Genomic DNA, 20,837 nt, shown 5'->3' with positions numbered 1-20,837 from the left:
GGGGGGGGGGGGGGGAGTGGAATTAGGCAAAGGAAAATATTTTATGGTTCTCCAGCAGTGGATGCACTAACCTTTAGGTGGAGCAAATCAGCAGTGTGCAAAAGTGGGGGGAAAAAACAGTCCTTAACTTTTGAGCATGCATAGAGAAAAGAGAGTTCCTGGAAAATGTTTTTATTTCAGCAGCTTGGCAGTCTCGATTTAATTTTTTTTTTTATTAACCAAAGCAAGATTTTTTTTCTTTAAAAAGAAGGGGGGGGGGGAGCGGCTGTAATAATATCCCCTCCTTCCCCAATTAAAAACTGCTCCATAAAGATACATTTGCAGAGATCACTTTAAAAAAAAATTAATCACCAAACACTTCTGAGATTTAAGTAACAGAAAAAAGAAAATACGTTTAAAGTATCTTATGTCGTGTGGATGTGTACTGTGTTTAAGTAACTAGATGTGCTAGATACAAAGCATTTGAAATCAACATATTGGTGGGAGGGGTTGTAGTGTGGGATTAAAAGTCCTTCCTGGTTGTGGAGGTGAAAAGTTTGGGTGTGGGCTCCTCTAGAGAAAAATAAAGTTACGTGCCTCTGGACTCTGGGACTTCAGCCTCCTTCCTAGGAGGTTTTGAATTAAATCAGTAAAGGATACAAATAAGTGATCAGATGTAGGTCAATGACTAGAAAGAAAGCAGCAAACTGAAACTACTAAACTCTTTGGATAAGTGAGGATTTGAAGATGTTTGTTATTGTTTTTAAGGCAAGATCCAAGAGATAGGCATTTTGGTGGCAAAGGTGAGAGCAGAAAAATGGAAATGGAAATCAGGCATATGGCCCCTACATACTGTTGGGATAGTGCAAGCATATTGATCCTCCACCAAATGCCAAATTGCTGACAATGGAAAAGTTTATTGGAAACTTTAACTTCGAACAAGACAAAGGGGGTCAGTAAATTAAATAGGAATTAGCCAATTGTCTTATAGATGTTGGGAAGAAAGCCATGCTGCACTAAATATTCCAAATATTCTCCAAAAAATCTAACCTGTTACCCTATAAAGAGGAACCCAGCGTCTGCCAAAGAAAAAAAAATTTATCATGTAATATTTAGGGAATTTGGGGGCTTCAGCAAAACTGTCTTATAGATTATGTTCTTTAAAAGCAGAGGACTGAAAATCATAATGCAAAGATTAACAAGGCTAACATAAATTCTCAAGCCCTGGAAATTTTCACCACCACATTTGCACACAAAAGGGAAAGATGCAGGGAAAATAAAAATGGGAGTGGAGGGGGGGTGGGAAGGGGGAGGGAACCACTACAACTTAACTTTAATATTAATCAGAAAAGCAGGAAGAGTGAAAGGAGGCATAAAAAGAAGTAAAACAAATGTGTACATTTAATCAGACAGGATTGCATAGGATACAAAGAACAGGGCTAATTAGTCTCAGCAGGTAGGGACTAACCTTCAGACTTCATAAATAAATAAGGCTGTGAACAATGTCTAAGTTGGAAGATGGAGACAGAAAGGGGATTATTTCAAGACACCAAGTAAAAACAAGAAGAATGAAATACTTCACTGTTAAATCCACGTACAAATGGATTTACCAGTTCTTTTTCTTTGGGCCTTTTGACTAAGTTGCTTTTGGTTGTAGACTTTTGGTGGAAAGACCTTAGCTGTGCACACTTGCTAATTGTCACCTATAGCCTGGATGTGCTTGGTATGCATGCTGCCGACTTCCCCAAGGCTCTATTTTGAAAAGATGTTTACCTGCACAGCAACATTTTTGTAGTAACTTAATTTTAGGGCAACTTATTTGTGTTCTGGCTTTATTTTGTTTCTATTTTCTTTTGCCCCTGCTCTGAATTGAGTCAGAAAACAAATTTTCTTATTTCCTTTATAGTCCTGCCTATTTTAACAGAAGCTGGCCAAATGGCAGAGAATTCAACTTTTCAAAGATATCGGTATTCTTAAACCCTGGCAAGCATTTTTGCCAAATTCCACAGCAATTCTGCAATCATCAGTTAATAACTTTATGCATTTGGGTTTGTTCTTACTTTTTCTCTTCCAAAAGCAAATTTTTTGCACCTTGCCTTTAAAAAAAAATATATGATCTAATTAAGCAGTTAAGTTATTCCATATTAGCACATGTGCCACACTTAATTTAATAAACTGAATGCCATAAAATGCTCAAAAATGACAAGAGAGATCCTAAAGGACCAGTAATACCAGTTAGCTAGAAGAGCCTCATTGATGCTTTGATAAAGAAATTTTTTTTGTTTGCAACTAGTAAGAGCCAGTCATCTAATGAAAAGAGGCAAGCCCACCAGCAATATGAATGTTGAATTTATAGGTTTAGTTTAAAATTTTCAAGAGCAGAGGTATGAAGCCAGATGTTGAGGCTACCTTTCTAGAGGCACTGATGAATTCTGGTCTTCAGAACAAGTGGACTTGTGTGGACAGTCAGAGTTCTTAATGATTGTAAAGGAAATTTCAGTGGGTCTATAGCAATGGGACAAATTGCCTTTCCTGTAGAAATCAGACTTGTAGTGCCACAGCTAAATGTTCCATGAGAACAGAGAAGTGTTTCTCAAATTCATTGGTCCCAGTAGTCTATGAAGCCTCCTGCTTTGGGAGCATTTTTCTCAAATGGTGCAAGGGAGTAGCTATGGCCAGGCCTGGAATGACATAGGACCTAGGTAAAAGTAAGTGAAAGAGCTCCTAACTTTGCTTCACACCTTTCCTATAGACCATTCAAGGGCTCAGAGCCTGAGTGGTCTTTCCTCCCTTCTGACTTCCCCTCCAAAGAATCTGAACTTAGAAATAGATTTAGTAGCAAACATTTACACTTTAGCCTAAATTTCAGTCTGTATTCCCTCTCTAAGGAATACTAGCTGACAAGCTTGATCCCTATTGGATAAATGAAAGGCTTTATTTCTGTTACAAATAACTATTAACAATAAAAATCAGCAGGTGGCTAAAAAGGAAGCCTTTAAGGATCCTAAAATGACACCAGTAGATCAGTTATGATGGGCTTGGTCTTGTCGAGAATCGTGGTCTATATAGAAGTCAGCTGGTTGTCAATTCAATTCAATTCATGCCTGCCATGTTCTCATCACAGCTATGCCATCTTAGAGCTTGCCAGCACTGGGATGAACTGCCTTGGAAGCTTGAATGGTTGTTTTAAAAATAACAATACACCACACTCACCCACCAGAGGCAGGGAATATATGTTGACAACCATATTCAGCTGGGCTAATCGCTAAGTATGAGTTCATTAAATTCCACTCAATAAGCATATATATATGCATTTTAAATATATAACATATATGCATGTATATATACACATATGTATATATGTATATGTATATATACATATATGTGTAAATTTCCCTTAAAGAACCCAGCTGTAAATTGAATAGTCTGGTGCCTGCCATGAGCAGACCTTGGATCTTTTCACCTGGCTGAGCTTAGCACAGTGTCTGATACACCGTGGGTGCTTAATAAATGTTTATTGGTTGAGCAAAACTGAAATGATAGTGAGAGAATCCAAAAAGCATAAGAAAACTAGAAGAAAGGGAAGTCTTTAAAATCTTAACTTATTGTTCTACTCTAAAAGCTCTTTTTTGGCTTTATTTTCCATGTGATTGGTCTTAGAATACATGAGTCCTCTCAGTTCAGGTAAGGAAGGACACAGGGATGCCCAGAGACCTCACTGATGATCCTATAATGCTTTCTGTTTTCCGTTGGAAATAGGGGTGGGGGTGATAAAGAGGGCCCAGCTTCTCTGATCCCATGGTATGCTCTTCACTCGCTCCTAGGGAATTGGAAAGACATCCACCTACCTCTCTAAACCCTAAGGAAACACAATTCTACTCTGGTACTTCCTGGATGTTCCTGGCTTGATCACCTTGCTTAAGCTAATAAAAGGTCCTGATAATGAAGTGACAATGATACCTGATGATCCAAGGGTTAATGGGTAGATGTATGCATTTGTACAGAGTTTCATCATCTGCCTTCATAAGCTGATAGCTACTGTTATAGGCATATATGACAAGAAGCCTCTTTCTGAAAGACATCAGCCCTCCATAAATATACCTTTCTTATTGACAAGATGTCTTTTAACCCTAATAGTAATGGAAGAAGGCCAATAAATGAAACATTTACTGCATAACTTTCCTTATTTTCGGGTGGTATGTGATTCCTTTCTAGCTGTCTCTAGAAGATGTTTTCAGCCTAATTTGCTCCCTAGAAATTTCACTTGCTACAGTTTTACGTCTATGACGTTTTATTGCCTGAAGCCAAGTCTGAATAAGAACTTTCTTAAGATATACTTATCCTAATGCCAGTCTACACGAATTGGGCTGCTTTATTCTGAATTATTTGTGCACCCTCACTATAGCATCCACAGGCTTCCTGATGGCCCTTGCCATGGGGGAGGTCTAAATGTTTCTGAAAGAGGGGAAGAAAAGATAGAGAAAGGGGTGATAAGTGGGGCAACAAGAGAAATTTAAGGAGAGATTTAGAATTAATCATATATATGTGTGTGTGTGTGTGTATCATATTAAAATGCCCAAGGTTTTAGTTGAAGTTACTTTATATCAACATAGCCACATTCCAAAATTATAGGATATCCTTATTCCCAAGGTTCACCATATAGATGCTTGATTGCCTTAAGCCTCAATAAATCAAGTCTAATCAAATCAAGGTTGGCACCAGGAGCCTGATATTCTGGTACAGTGGGAAAAGTTCTGTCTTTAGAGTCAAAGAATCAGAATTCAAATTCTGCCTGGTTTTGTCACTTACTAGCTGTGTGACCTTGGGCAAGTATTTAACCTCTGAGCCTTAGTTTTTCCCTCCTCAAAATTAAATTTTAGATCAAATCACCTTCAAAGTTCCTTCAAGTTCTAAAATCTGTGATCTATCACCTTTCATTGAAGTCAGGGAGAAGTCAGCCAGCCTTGAGCTGAGAGGGCAGTTGAGGCCCCCAAAAGAAGATTCTCAAGGACAGGTGAAATTTAGGGAGCAGAAAATGGCCTCCATTGGACTGACCCACAATGCCTTCATCAGGTACGGAGAAGGATGGGAGGAAGTTTTTCTATTTAAAGCCTGTAAATATGCTAGCAGGGGTTTATCTTGAGGAAGAGTGACTATAGATTCGAGCCTGGGTTTCTTCTTAGGGTAGTAATGCCAGTGTTTATGCAAGTCACTTGGGGTTGGGTTAGAATAGCACCCCTCCCCCTCTGCAAAATCCTAACTAATTTTACACATTACACTGGTATAGATGGGCTGTTCTTCATGCTTCCTAATGAAATCCTCACCTGGACAGTAAAAAGGAACAAGGGTAAATGAATGAGTTCAGGGACCCAGAAGTGAGTTTGGAGTCTGGTGTAGACAACAGCCTCTAGCAATGGTGGAGAGGGCTGTGAGTTGATTGTCATCCTCAGCAAATCTGGTTTCTTTGTAGCCTGAGGGCACACTGTAAATACACAGAGCAGAAGGGAATTAATAGTTATTTCTTAAAGGTTCCAGGGATGCTGAGACTTCGAGGTAGTAATGACCTAAAACCCCACAGGAAGTACAGATGCCTATGCCAGTGATTCTCTCACATTGAGAAATGATTTTTTTTCTTGCCTCCATGCTGGGGTGCTCACTGGGTCTTTACCCAGCCTCAGACGGGTGCATGTCCGCAAAAGGCTAAGCCAAAAAGCAAGGATACTCTGAGGTCCCTCCCTGCCTGACTCAGATTCTCTTGGTCTCTCTTCTTAACTGACTCTACAAATGGATTTGCTCATACCCAAGTTCAGGAACAGTCAGACTAGCCCTAGGAATCCCTGTTCCTTAACCCTTCTCCACTTCTGAGCAGAAAATCAGTAAGAAAGAGAAGAGGAAGGAGGAGAGATGACAGGGAATCCCCCTATGAGAGCAAGGTCCAGGCCCAGATTTACCAGCAATTCATAACTACCAGAGCACATAATAGAAACTACATTTGTCTCAAATAAGAAGATGTGGTCCTTGGCACTGTGCTGGTGTCTGCCCTACAATGTAAAAATAGCTGAAAGCATAACATCCAGGTTCTGAACTCACTAACCTGTAATACTCAGATGCATCCAAAGATTACTGACACTAACTGTATGACCTTGGGCAAATACCGTAACCTCTCTGAGCCTCAGTTTCCTTTTTTGTAAAATGAAGATAATAGTACCTGCAGTATTACTACCACAGCTGTTGTGATGCTTAAATGAGATGATGTGTGTGAAACACCTTATAAGCTTTAAAATGCTATATATTAGTTAGCAATAATATGAGCACTACTCTGTTCCCTAAACCCCTGCCACCAGATCACCCATGTGTACAGGGAGTAGTATGATGTACTTGGGAGTAGACTAATAGTTTGGATCCTGGAAGAACATAGTGGATTGAGGCCAGAGAAGTGAACCTGACTTGATCCCAATCTCTGTGAGTGAGGGTCCAGTTCCTTAAGGCAATTTGGAAGCTATTCTAAATGCCCAAATGCCAAGGCATGGTTATAATACCAACATTATGATAACTGGGGCAGTATCTCCATGCAAACACCCAGGTACCTGAGCAGCACCACGGATGAGTGCTTAGTGAAGTTGCTTTGGAGAGGGGGAAGGGCAGGCAGGAGTAGACAGGGAGGAGGAAAGGGAGCAGTGGGGAGGAGGAGAGACTTTGATGCCAGCATTAGGAAGTAATGCTATTCCACCTCCTCTAGGAATGAATAGATAAATGTAAATGTCTGAGGAAACATCAGTTGACTATTAGAATTGATTTCTGGAACACACTGGCTTTGAGATCTGTATAAGCAAATTTAGGGGCAAAAACCACTTTGCTGGGGTTGTGACACATGGTACAGAGCAGCAACCAGCAATCTGGTAAGGCTTGGCGACAGTGTTTGCTACAAAGAAAAAAATAGAAGCTTGTTCCCACCCCCAAAATTGGCACAAAGTCCCACTGACCATGTGCTGCTAGTTAACTATCTGTTCCCCACCATTTCTACTACATGTTAGGGTCATGGTTTCAAGGTTTCCATCCCTCCCCCTCAGCCTTGTCCCAAGTCTTCCCCTCTACTACCTGCCTTGGGGTGGGGCTTCTATTCCTCAGGCCCTTTAACTGAAGACCTGGCTGTGCATGATAAGTCTATAAGAAGGTAACACATAGAACTACCCATTCCCAGGAAGACTAGACCAGTATCTTGGCCATCCCCTGACTCAGTCACTTCTTAGAGAGGCCTATTCACTGAATGGGCATTACCTCACTCTAAGTGAGTACAGAAAAAGCCTTTAGCCTAGCATGGCCAGGGTCTCCCATTGCATCCTGGATCCAGATGGCTCTGGAGGAGAAAGTGAGACTGGTGACCTTACACAGCCCTCCTTCACTAAATCAAAATCAACTGCAACTCATGTCATCATTTCCCTGATTCCAGGATTCTCTTTGAAAACGAGGGACAAACACAACCACCAGACCAGTGTGCAAGGTGAGCTAGGGTGTGGGTAGAGAGAAGGGGACAAATTGAATGGGAACCTAGGAGAGAATGCAGAGTTAGAACCACTCCCTCTTTACTCCTACACACTTATCTTGAGGCCACTTAAACTTGAAGACCCTGGAGCACCTGGCTCTTTGGCTTCCAAGTTAATTCATCTAGGTATCAGAACCCTTTGTCCTTTATTTCTTCTGCCAATAAGGTATCTTGTCAAATTGCATTTCTTCAGAGCTTTAGTCACTGGGAAGAGTTAATTCATACAAACCTTATATAGGTTGTATGACCAAATGTTTCCTAACTATGTATACCATTGACCCCTGAACACTTCAGGGATGATGAACTTTCTGGCTATTTCTGGTCATGTGGTAGCTGAGTGCTGACATCACTTGTCCTTTCGGGAGGATGCAGAAAACCTGGAGTGTCTTTTGGGCCTCTTCTCCCCCCAGTACTGTGATAGTGCCAGGCAGATAGGGATCTTTGTCCCTAAAAGAACAAATAGCTTCCACCTTGCTCTCTTGCTTCAGTTATACTATATAGAAAGTAATACTTTCTGCTACTAGACTTCCACTGAGGACACAGAGGAGCAAGTGATGATTTTCAGCTGTTTCATTGGAGCATGGATTCAATTAGATGAGCTTGTGTCCAGGCTCCTGACTGCCCCTTCCACTCTGTGTGGAAGCTTATCATTTTATGTGGGCTAAGAGATAGTTAGACAGTGCAGAACCCAGTTGAAATGTAACAATGCCAATTCAACAATGTTCCGACAAGGTATCAGCCTTCTCAAGGAAAAGAATAATAGTTATAAATAAAGTTACTGAATCATATTTTAAATTGTTCTGTCAATACATGGTCAAAATCTTTCATATCTGTTATTTCTTTTGTGCATATACGTAGGAAATAAATGTGCCATACCTGATTTACATTGTATTTTAAGCATTTTTCTGCTTCCACTTTGGGGAGACCTAGACATAAGCCAAAATCTAAGCTTGAAATAATTTGTCTCTGGGGCACAAGGGTTGGGGCTTTAACAAGCCAAATATTGTTAGAAAAAAAGAGTCTAGGGGGCAGCTAGGTGGTGCAGTGAATAGAGCACCGGTCCTGAAGTCAGGAGGACCTGAGTTCAAATCTGGCTTCAGACACTTAACACTTGTTAGCTGTGTGACGTTGGGCAAGTCACTCAACCCCAATTGCCCTGCCACCCCCTCCAAAAAGCAAAAAAAAAAAAAAAGAAAAAAGACTCTAGCCCCACTCTCATTAGAGGCCCAACTCCTGCACTCTTCCTGATCTGATTACAGGCCTGGATCCAGAGCAGAGGGATATTTTAGTGGGGCAATAAGCATTATTAAGTACCTATTCTGTGCCAGTCACTATGCTAAATACAAAAAGAGGCAGGAGCTCCCAATCTGTGTAGGTCCAGTGCCATTAGGCCCAGCAGATGTTCTTAATATTAGGTATAACATGAAAGTAAAGAAAAAGAGAAATACCTAAAAGTAATTTACCAAAAATAATCTGAGTTGTTTATAAATTTATTGAATCTGCCTACCTATTTCTCTGAATCCTGGTATGGGGTTGGCCCCATAGCAAGTGGAATGGTGACCATGTGGAGTCAGTAGAGGCCACCATCATGTCTTTATTACTCCCAACTTCCCACCTTTTGTTCCTTCCAAGATTCACTTCACATGAGAGTGATTCCACCCAGCTTCCAGCTTCCTCGCTTTATCCTCATGTAATGTTTTTAAAATTATCACCAGACTCTTGCCTAATCAAGAATAGCTTCAGATATCTATCTGGGTCCAGGGACTGCACCTACATCAGAACAGAGGGTCTGACTCCATCAATGACTCATGTCACTAATGCCTTCTCCCCAAATCATGGGTGAAAAGGAAAAGATACTTCAGATTAAGTGTAATATGAACATTTTCCCCATCACTCAAAGATTAAATTATTGCAAACACCAGTTCAACCTAAAATTTACCCACTTATCAACCTGCAAACCTTCCACCAACCCTATCAGGAAAAGAATTCTTTGAGAGGTGTATACCAACTATCTCTCCTAACACTTTTGCTGTCCAGATCATTGCCCCTAACTACCTTACCTGAGGCAGCTAGGTGGCATGGTGTATATAGAGGCCTGGACCTAGAGTCTGGAAGACCTGGGTTTAAATCTGGCCTTAGACACTTACTATGTGACCCTGAGTAAGTCACTTACCCTCCACCTGCTTCAGTTTTCTCAACTGTAAAATGGGGATAGTAATAGCTCTCACTCACAAGGTTATAGTTGGGTTCAATAAGATAATATTTGTAAAGTGCTTAGTCCAGTGCCTCGAATATAACAGGTGCTTAATAAATGCTTATTCCCTTAGTTTCTTCTTCTTTATAACTTTTTGCTTCATCAGATCTCTGTTCTAGGTTATTTTGACTTGTATATTCTCTTTAGTAACCCTGCAAATGGATACTCATCTTGAAAACTTCATTGGGAAAGTAATACCACTGTTTTACCAAACTCTTTTAGCTTCTTAGACATTCCAGAAAGTCCCTATGCAACAGAAAGTCAATAATACTTCAAAGTTCTGTTGAATTTTTATATATAAGATCTAGCTCTATCTGGATCTTATCCCTGGGCACTTTCCACAGAAACCAGAATTTTTGGTCAGGTAGACATGTTGACAGTAAGGGTCCATGTTCTGGAGAGGCTCTATCCCTGTTGACTAATATGCTATATAACCTTCCAAGGAAAAAAAGAACCTTAAATTTAGGAGTTTATACCATGTAAATAATGTCTTTTTTCCTTATGTATTTTCAGTCTTCCAGGACACAGAAATTGTAGTCAGCCAAAGGACTCCAACTGAGAGTTTTAAAATACCATCAACAATAATAATAGCAACCCCTTAGATATACCCATTGAACTGATTCATCATCATATCTATCTTCGACATATTTTACAGATAACTAGCTGAGCCCAGATTTTTGACAGTCACAAACTGCTCCCTCACACAAAAATCCATTAGTATTCTTCCAGGGATGTAATATGTCTTTGAATCATCAATCAATCAGCATAAATTTATTTAGCACCTTCTATGTATCATGTGCTCTGCTAGACAGATACTCAAAAACGAAATAGTCTCTGACTTTAAGGAACTCTCATTCTATTGGGGAAAATAACACAAACCAATATTAGTAAATACAAATTAGATACAAGGGAAATGTGAAGTTTTTGAGAGGTGGTGGGAGGGGGTGTTAGTAGCAAGGGACATCAGGAAGGCCTCATGTAGAAAGTGGCATTTCATCTGAGCTTTAAGGAACCTAGGGAATTGGGATTCTAAGAGGCAGAAACTGAGGCACTGTATTCCCAGGACTGCACTGGGGGGTTGGTAGTGGGCAAAAGCAGAGAGATGGAAGATGAAATGTGTATGAGTAGGAAATATGCAATATATCCTAAATCTGGAAATATAATACATATTATATAATGGCTTTATATAACATATATATGGATAAATGTTTTGAAGAATGACCTGTATATAGATAATTTTTTAATTTGTTTTCAAAGCTATTCTACATGCATGGTATTATTCACTTCTCACAATACCCTGTGACGTAGGCAGAGTTGAGATAAACATTAGTCCCTTTTTTTTTTTTCAAATAAGAAAACTAAGACTCACAAAAGTTAATTGAGTTGTTCTAGTCACACATTTTAGAAGGGACAGCCAGGACCTTAACACAGAGCTCCTGACTACTAGTCCAGTCGTCTTTCTACCTGACTCTGTTTTCTTGGGATCAACTATTTGAGGTTCTTCCAGATCAAGGGACAGTTCATAGTTTTAGTCTATTCTAAGGTTTATAAAGTGTTTGGAAAAGTAGAAACGGTGGGGAGAGGTATGGAATAGTCACAGTCACAATGCATAGGTGGCCAGCAACTTCCTCAAGGGCAATGCTGCTGCTAAATACTAAAACCCTTACAAGCTGGAGTGCCTTGGAGCCTATTTTTTTGGTGCCTTTTTTGGGGAGGGCAATTGGGGTTAAGTGACTTACCCAAGGTCACATGGCTAGTTTTTGTGTTAAGTGTCTGAGGCCGGATTTGAACTCAGGTCCTCCTGACTCCAGGGCCGGTGATCTATTCACTGCGCCACCTAGCCTCCCCTTTAGAGCCCATTTTAAAAATTCAACTCATATATTTTTAAAAATTTAACTATTCCCCTTCCACTTCTCCCTTTTCCTACTGTAATGGGAATGTAAATTTTAAAGATCTTCCCTGCCCCTAAGCTAAAGTGCACCTGGAGCCTGGGGTGGGAGGCTTGTTTTTCAGTTGATACTTTTTGATTGGCCAGTGGGTCCAAAAGGTTGTTACATTCTCTGAGCCAGGAGAAGGCTATATAAGCCCTGATGTGTAGCTTTGTTTTTGGGGCTCACTTTGAGAAGTGTTCTGTGATTTGATATGGATTCTGGGAAGCCGTTGTCCAGAGCCCCCCGGCTTTGAAAAACCCAGATGTTGAAACCTAGATGTTGATTTGGTATGGATATAATGGCTGGACAGTTTGGAAAGCTGTCTACTTGATCTGTTTCTGTCTTGATAATTCTTCCTGTATACTTTGAAGTTCGGGGTGCTGACCTTTTTCCCCTGAACGAGGTAAACGATATATGTTTGACTGATTAAAGTAAGCTTGTTAACCCATTTTGAGTTGCTTTCCTTTATCAAAGCAGATCCAAGAACCTGTGTTGGCAGCAACCCTGAGGATGCTTGGGGTGCTTGCTGCTACACCTAGTGACACATCAAACCAAACCCTTGCATGGACAAACAAAATAAATTCTCAAGTTGGCCACTCTCAAAAATATGTGTCTTATTCTGCAAAGAAATCCCTCACCTCTAGGTCAGTAAGTGGGTTTCACAGTTCATGAGTTATCTGGAATCATGGTCAATATTTTCATTGAACAGAGTTCTCAAGTCTTTCAAAGTTGCTTTTCTTTACAATATTATTATTGTATAAATGGAATTCATTCTGCTTACTTCACTCTGAATCAGTTCATAGAAGCCTTCCCAGGTCTCTGGGAAATCATTGCTTTTCTTACAGCATGATATTATTTAATTGCCTGCGGCTATCATAACTTGTTCAGTCTTTTCTCAATTGATGGACAACCCCTTAGTTTACAGTTCTTTGCCATCACGAAAGAGCTGCTAGAAATATCTTTGTACGATGTGTCCTTCTCCTCTTTCTTACTTCTCTTTGGGGTATATGGGCCTAGTAAAGCTGGGCCAAAGGGTATACACAGTTTAGTAACTTTTGGGGCACAGTTCCAAACTGTTTTCCAGAATGGCTGTTCTAACTCCCAGCTCCACCAACAGCTCACACAATTTGAACACAAACATCCTCTTCTTTTTTCTCAGGCCTAGAGCCAGGGCTGGTCCCTACTACCTTCTCCTTCTCAAACCCGGCCCTGGTAGATTTGAATGGGCCCCAAGGCTCCTTCTCAATTGCACAGTAATTTAATAATATCCAACCCTTTGTGAATACTAATTAAACTGCTGCCAGCTCCCCAAAGAGGCAGGTGTTATTACCCTCCCCCCCTTTACAAAGGTGAGAAGCTCAAAGGATAAGTGGTTTGCCTAAGGCCAAAGAAGGAGCAGTGTCAAAAGGGAAGAGTGGAATTCAAGGTCACTGGGCTTCTGAGTCCCGGGCCAAGTTAGGTCAAAAAGTATATGTGAAAGGGACTATGGCACCTAATGCCACTAATACTGTCAGGTCCAATAGATTTGTTGTTAAAATATTTCTTTGTTACAAGGGAGAATTCTGTAGTGTGGGATATAATGGGAAATTGTTCTGATGTAAAAAAAAGAGACAAAAGTAAAAGTTATTTATTGGGAAAATCATAATGATATAGTCCAAAATATAGTATGGTAGTGTTTAGAGAACTGACCTGAGACAGGATGACCTGGGTTCAAGTTCTGTTTCTAACATATCGATTTCCCAGGCAACTAAGACCCTAAGTTGCAGTTATATTAGTAGGAGGGATGAAAATCCAATTGTGTTTCCTGTCATTAGGAAATTTGTACTATTTAGTATGAAGACAAAATTGAAGGAGTTGGAAATGTCAAACTAGACATTTTTATCTGTCTGACCTGGGGCAGGTCATTCCATTTTTCAGTCTCAGTTTCCTCATCTATAAAATGGGAGTAATACTCTTGATATTGCCTGTTTCACAGAGTTGTCTGAGGGAATCATTTGTCAACCATGAAATGCTATATAAATGTAAGCTATTAGCATCATAAGATTCCAAAGGTCCACACTTTATTTGGAGCTTAAGTCAATTCTGGAAATACCAAATTACCCAGTCACAAAGTCCAGTGAGTAGAAATTTCCCTGGGACAGCTAAAATGTAAGCAAGGTGAGTCATATATGACAACTGACCTTGATAGTGCTGGGCTGTGGACTTCTCTGTTATGCTTCATTTCCAGACCTTCCAACTAATCTATGGTCAGTTAGCCACCCCATCAATTACATGGCTAACACTGCTGACTGGGTGCACTTTGGGGAGGAGAACAGGGAGGGAGTAGATAAAGGAAAACAAAGGAAGAGGCATTTTGATGACAATTTCTATGGGGAATTTGGGGAAGTACACTCCTTAGCACCAGTAGATCCAGTCCCTCTCCAAAGGTCCACCCTAAGCATTGCCACCCACAGGGAAGGGCCTTAGGGGATACAGTTCTTCCCAAACTGTACTGATTATCAGGTACAGAAAAATTCTCCTTTCCCATAAGTGAAATGGGAGAGTTGTCGGGGGAGTGTTAATTCCCAGGCCCAAGAACCCCAAGCTCAGAGTTAAAATGCAAAGTAGGGTCTTAAGTATTTTAAATATTTAGGGGAAGACAGTGGGAACTTTCTAGGACAAGTTGGAGATGGTCTTTTAGCATGCAAATGTGAATTGTGAATCCCTGAATGGAGATATCACTAGGGGGATACAAAAGAACTCCAGTTAAGGCTGGGTTAGGGGAGGGCATGACCACGAGGCAGTACCCGCAGGCAGAGTCCAAGGAAGCAGAACACTGTTTGAGATAACAACTGGAAAAGAAGACCCAATGAAGAAAAGGTTACATCAGCATAGCTTTCTTCAGTTGACAAACGACTTACTTGCCACAACCCTGTGACTGTAGATGGTGAGGATGTCATCTACATTTTACAGATGAGGAAACTGAGGCTCAAAGAGCCCAGGATCACAAGGTTAGCAACTAGCGGGGCCAGGATTTGAACCTAAGTATTCTGACTCCAAGTCCAGTGCTTTTTCTGCATAAAATAGCTTTTTTTAAAAAAAATTCCAATATGCTTTGATCAGCATTGGAGGGGCTAGAGACAAAGACTCTAGAAAAGTTTATGCCAAAGACTAAATAAAGCAAATAGAAGGAAGACAGTGTTGGGGGAAACCAGCTGGTTCAGTAAAGAATGTATTTCAAATATACCGTAGAAACCAATGGAGGCAGCAAAAAGCAGCAAAAGACAAAAACAAACAAAAACTGGACCAGAAGCCCTGGGTTCTAATCTTAAATTTGCTGCTAAATAGCCATCTATGGGCAGCCTTGGGCAATTAAATTTTTTTTTCTTGAACTTGCTTTCTTCTTCTGTAAAAATGTAGGGTTTAGGGTTGGGTAGGTGGTGCAGTGAATAGAGCACCGGCCCTGGAGTCAGGAGGACCTGAGTTCAAATCCAGCCTCAGACACTTAACACTTACTAGCAATGTGACCTTGGGCAAGTCACTTAACCCCAATTGCCCTGCCCTCCCTCCTCCAAAAAGCAAAAAAAAAAAAAAATGTAGGGTTTGAACTAAATTAAGGATTCTTAGCCTTTTTTATGGATGTGTCATGGCCTCATCTAGCAGTGTCTGGTGGAGTTTACAAATGAAATAATGAATGAAATCTGGATTCATGTTGGTCTCAGAAACTACGTAACTAGCTGTGGGATCAGCTTCTCCAAATAATGGCTTTAAAATACATAAGACAAAATACACAGGATTACAAAGGAAATCAAAGGTACTAACTCTTTTCCATTCAAGTTTACAGATGCCTTGAAATTTCACAGACCTCAAGTAAAGAGCTCCTGGACCAGATGATCTCTGAGGACCCTCCCAGTTGACCTTCTATAGGTATGTATTCCTGATAGGTGTGTACCTGCCATTTCTAGAGGAGAAGGTCTGATTCACCCGGGAACCAGAGGCAATGATTTCATCTAGTACCAGAGGAGAGATGGAGGGTTGACTTGAGGTAAACAAAACTCCAAAGGGGCAGGGCCTAGGGGAAGGACCTACTGATTAAAGGGGAGTACCCATAGGGAGTGCTGGGATTGTATGGTGCTGGAAGCCTGTGAAAAGATAGTGAGAAATCAGAAGCCCCATGAGGCAGACAATGCAGTTGCTATTCTCACTTTGTAGATCAGGGGAGTGAAGGGACTTGGCCAAGATCACATAAGTAGTCAGTGCCAAAAACAAAGACTTGAGACCAGATCCTCTGGATCCAAATTTCTAAACTTCTTTAAACGGGGATGAAAAATGAGGAGGAAGTAGAACCTGGTGAAAACTATGGGCAGCCCATTTTTTAGAAAATGATTTTCCAAGCTAGTCTAAGGCTTCTCTTCCCAGAGACTATCTAAAAAAGATATTCTGTTTGCTCCTCCCTTCTTAGACTACCTCTTATTTATATAATGCTTTGAGACTTATAAAATACTTTGCTTGAAGCAAATTTGTTGAGGTAAGCAGTACAAGTGTTTATCATGAAGGAAATCCCCAGAACACATTTCCTTGTCTTGTAAAAAAGGAGGAGAGGCTGTAGGCCTCTCTTTATTATGGAAGAAGGAACTGAAGCTCAGACAGAAAAAGTGACTTGACTATGGTCCCACAGCTAGTTAGTTTCCAGGACAAATTTGAATTAATTATTGAATTATTTCATAATTATTATATATTATAATATATTATATTATTAATAATAATTGAATAATATATACTCAGTCATTTATTACATTCAGTAACATTTATAAGCTCCTACTATGATCTAGGTTGCTTGGACACAAGAGACAGAAATGAAATAGCACCTATCCTCAAGGAGCTTATGTTTAAGTAGAGTGAAACAACATGTATGTAAGTTAGTCAAAGAGCAAAAATGGTGGAGTAGAGGCAGCATTCCAGCTCAACCCCCCCAATATCCCTTTCCAAGCAATTTTAAGATAATGTATCGAATAGAATTTTGGAATAGCATAGCCAACAAGAGGCTGGGGTGAGATATTTTTCCAATCCAAGTCAACATAGGAGGTCAGAAGGGAATCTCTGAACTTGGATGGGAAAGATTTTCTTTGTAAGTTTGTGTATTTTATTTTATGCATTTTAAAACCATTATGTGACACTGGCATGGGTACTAGCTCAGAACACACGGTAGAAACACCGCTTTGGGTCTTGGAGGAAGCTGGGACAGTAGCAGCAACAACTTTGGGAGTTCTCAGCCCAAAGGCAATCAAGGTATTGGACAACTGGTCAGAAAGAGATTACAGGACTCCTGTGCTGGCACTGGGAACAGGATGGAGCACAATTTGGCAACTTCATTGGCCATACCCAGTTTTGGGTTGCAGTTCCAGGTTGGAGAGAAGTGGTCATTGGCATGGGGCTATGAAGGAATAGGGGTCCTACTTGGAAAAGGATCAGAGCCCGGAACACAGAACAGTAGAGTACCAGATCTCCATAGATCATACCACCTTGGAAATACTGAAAACTTACAGACCCCCCTCAGAACTAGCTGTGAAAAAAAGCAGGGTGAAAATGGTTAAAACTTGGGCCGGTACTCCTCTACCCCAGGTGAGCAGAGCCCCACTTTAACATAAAATTCAGGAATAAGCTGGAAAAAAAGGAGCAAACAATAAAAAGAGAACCTGATCATAAAAAACTACTGTGGTAACAGAGAAGCTCAAGACACAAATGAAGAAGAAGACAACAATGTGAAATTCTTGTAAGCACTAAAGAAAGAGCAAAAAAAAGGTTTTATTTTGGATCAAATAAAAATGGTAGAACAAAAATTAGAAATGAAAACAATGCAAGAATATTATAAATTAGCAACTTGACAAAAGATGCCTAAAAATACTGAAGAAAATAACACCTTAAAAGTTGGCTAAATCGTAAAAGAAGTACAAAACCTTACTGATGAAAATAATTCCTTAAAAATAAGAACTGGACAAGTTGAAGGTAATGATTCCATGAGACATCAAAAAACAAGAAAACAAAGTCAAAAGAATGAAAAAAATAGAAGAAAATGTGAACTATCTCACCAGAAAAACAGCTGACTTGGAAAATAGATTAAAGTTAGAGTTAATTTAAGAATTATTGGATTGCCTGAAATAAAAAAAAAGAGTCTAGACATCAAATTTCAAGAAAATATAAAGAAAAACACAGGTAAATAAATAGAAAACATATACAGGGGCAGCTAGGTGGAGCAGTGGATAGAGCACTGGTCCTAGAGTCAGGAGGACCTGAATTCAAATCCAGGGAAAGACACTTGACATATACTAGCTGTAAGGCCCTGGGCAAGTCACTTAACCCCAATTGCCTCACCAAAAAAAAAAAAAAAGCAAAACACAAAAAATCCAGAAAATATATACAGATAAATGTAAAATATCGGAGTGGGATATGCAAATGCAGATATGAGAGCATTTATAGGATCATAGGATTTAAAGTTAGATAATGCCTTAGAAATGATCCAATCTAGTACTATCCTCCTTTTTTACTTTCTTTTTTTTTAAATAAGAGAAAAATGGAAGCCTAGAAGGTGAAGTGATTTTCTCTAGGTCACAGAAATTGTAAGCAGCAGACCTGGAGTTGGCTCCAGATTAATTTCTGTGGGGTAGACACCTTAAAGTAAGCACTGCTTTGTAGCCATTTTTGTTAATAGATTAATGTGTCCTCAAATGTATCTGAGACCTTAAGATAGATTAGGAGTGAACGTTGTTGTTTTTTAATGTGGGGGACAGGAATGGCAAAGAACCATCAATATTAGAGATAGGAGGAACTTAAAAATCATAGAACAAAAGAATTAGAAGGACCTCAGAGGTTTAGTCTAACCCCCTCCTCTTACTCTGGGAGGCTTTCAGGCCCAGGATGTCCTTTATAGCTGGGAGTTTAAACAGAAACCACAACTTCCCTTTTCCCCCAGTCCTCACTTAGCAAATGACATCTTGCCCTAGGCTTATTTCCATCTTTGTCCATCTTCCCCCTAAAACTCTGGAAATCTTAGGAAGACTGTAGACAAGAATGTCACCAAGTTTCACAGACAAACCAGTTGTAAAGGTGTTTTTCACACATCTGGAAATAGTTCACATTTCAACCCTGGACCCCTCCCTTTTTGTTCCTGACTTTGTAGGACTTAGGCCCTATAGAATCTGAACTCTTGTACCTGGCTAAGAAAAACATATGACCCTTGCAGAGCATACCTCCCTAATCCTTGTGTAAAGCTGAAATGGGTCAGAGATGACTGCCTCTCCCATCTCTTAAAAAGGAATGAGAGACATGACTAGGTCCCACCTGCAGGTTCTGCATTCAGGGAAAGGTCTCTAGTTCACTTATAGGTGCCTGAATTTACCTGTGGTTATCTATAGAGCCAAAGACTGGTCAGCATCACTAAGAAATGCACTTGGATTATACCCAAACAAGCTTCAACTCTACCTTTCTTATTTGGTGAGGGGGAGGTTGTTAGTTTTAGGAAGTTTTTATTCATTTTATACCAAATGAGATAAGTAAAACTCTTTGAAAACCTTTTTAAAATTTAATTTGATTAGTTTTTTGTTACATTTTAGGTTCTGAACTGTCTCCCTGCCTCCCTCCAGATCCCACACTAGAGAAGGCCACCATTTGACACAGATGTATAAATATATGCTTTTTGCAAACCTTAAAGCTTCCTTTAAATATACTACTATTACTTGTACAGTTTCAGTTCAGAATATATACTATGAACTAAAGCAATGATCCTGGATTCTTTTTTTTTCTAGTGCCACTTGCATCTCCTCCAGTTTTAGGGATCCAGTGGAAGTGGCAATATCATCTGACTTGGTATAGCACAATGTAAGCTTTCTCAAAAGAGTCTTTGGCATCCTAGAACAATGGAGTCAGACCAGAGATCCCCATCCTTTGGATACAGAAATCCCTTGGGGAAGGACCAAGCCTGCCTAGGAAACATGGAGCAGAGCTGCTCAATATTTGAACCAAGGTCTGATTCCGGTTCCTGTGCTCTTACTAGTGTTATGTTAGCTGCCTTTAATGATGCTGCTGCCCCTGATGGACTGACAGACTTTTTGTTTCCATACTTTTTTTCTCCGGTAAGGCAAATCTCTCCACCACTACCTTTGGCTGAGGTTTGCAGGACATAGGTTGAACAAACAGTGAGCTTCTTGGCCCTCCCTATACCTTGCCTCTTAATACTCCCATAATCCTGCCTTCTCCCCATGCTGGTTCCCTGCTCTCCCAACCATTTTTCTACCTTATCTCTGTCCACTAAATTTCAGCATTCTGCAGACTTACACACATGCTCACCTCCCAGTTTTCAGGATATACACTGCAATGGATCAGGATCCTACCCCATTCTCTGTCAGTTTTAGGAACCTACAGGAGATACATCAACATTTTCCATTTGTTTCCTAATTTGAACCTCCCTCTTTTACTCCTGGGTGGGGATGTGTTTGGTAGGATTTGATAAGGACTTCTTGCTGCCTTCCTAGGCCTCATAGTCCCTCTGGCTTACGTGATCTGCTCTGATACTGTGCTATAAAGTGAACCTGGCCCATCTACTTTGTCTGTGCTTCTGCCCATTCTCTCTGGACCAGCTGAGGCTTCTGGACATTGATCCTTGGACCCAAATATGGCGTTATGCTTCTGTTCCCTCCCATATGTCTGGATCTCTAGACATTAATCATAGCTTACCTTGTTGGACTTTGCTCCTTATTTATTTGCTTGGTTGTTGTCCTTTGTTCTTGAAGAGGCACAAAGTGACATCACTGGGCTAGAGTCAAGTTTAAGTGTGTCCAACTGTGCCTGATCTGACCAATAAGAGCTCGAAACACTCTGCCACAGGTTGGGCACTGATAGTCCATGTGACCATTTGGATTCTCTAAATTTGCACATCTTGCTTGTTTATTTTGTTTTAGATTCACCCTCTGGATTCATGGTACGTGCTCATTAGATTGTAAGCCTCTTGAGGGCAGGGGCTTTCTTAGCTCTTTTTGTATCCCTGGAACATAGTAAATGTTTAATAAATGTTTATCAAATTCATCCCCTTTTCACTCTGCGTTGACTTTTGAACTTTGAACTTTTGTTCATCTCTCCACATCTGCCTGACGCCGAT

General features: G+C 40.3%; 1 protein-coding gene and 1 long non-coding RNA gene across 4 annotated transcripts in view; one reads left to right on the top strand and one right to left on the bottom strand.

Annotated features, from left to right (window-relative positions):
* Window positions 1-20,763, top strand: part of LOC138169495 (uncharacterized) — a 21,109-nt gene extending 346 nt beyond the window's left edge. The window contains exons 2-5 of one of the 3 annotated variants that reach the window (XR_011170369.1): window positions 4,923-5,052; window positions 7,430-7,480; window positions 15,524-15,613; window positions 19,489-20,763. This is a non-coding gene — a long non-coding RNA (uncharacterized lncRNA). The remainder of the gene's footprint in view (window positions 1-4,922; window positions 5,053-7,429; window positions 7,481-15,523; window positions 15,614-19,488) is intronic. The other 2 variants (XR_011170367.1, XR_011170368.1) reach the window with 2 other exon arrangements.
* TCF7L2 (transcription factor 7 like 2) overlaps window positions 1-20,837 on the bottom strand; it is a 460,229-nt gene that overhangs the window by 239,354 nt on the left and 200,038 nt on the right. The window lies entirely within an intron of this gene.

Source organism: Petaurus breviceps, unplaced genomic scaffold (assembly GCF_028583685.1).
Source record: "Petaurus breviceps papuanus isolate PSGF00001 unplaced genomic scaffold, PetGlider_PUasm1.0 37, whole genome shotgun sequence".
NCBI lineage: Eukaryota > Metazoa > Chordata > Mammalia > Diprotodontia > Petauridae > Petaurus > Petaurus breviceps.
Note: the sequence above shows the minus strand (reverse complement) of the source record. Positions and strands in the feature narration are given on the sequence as shown.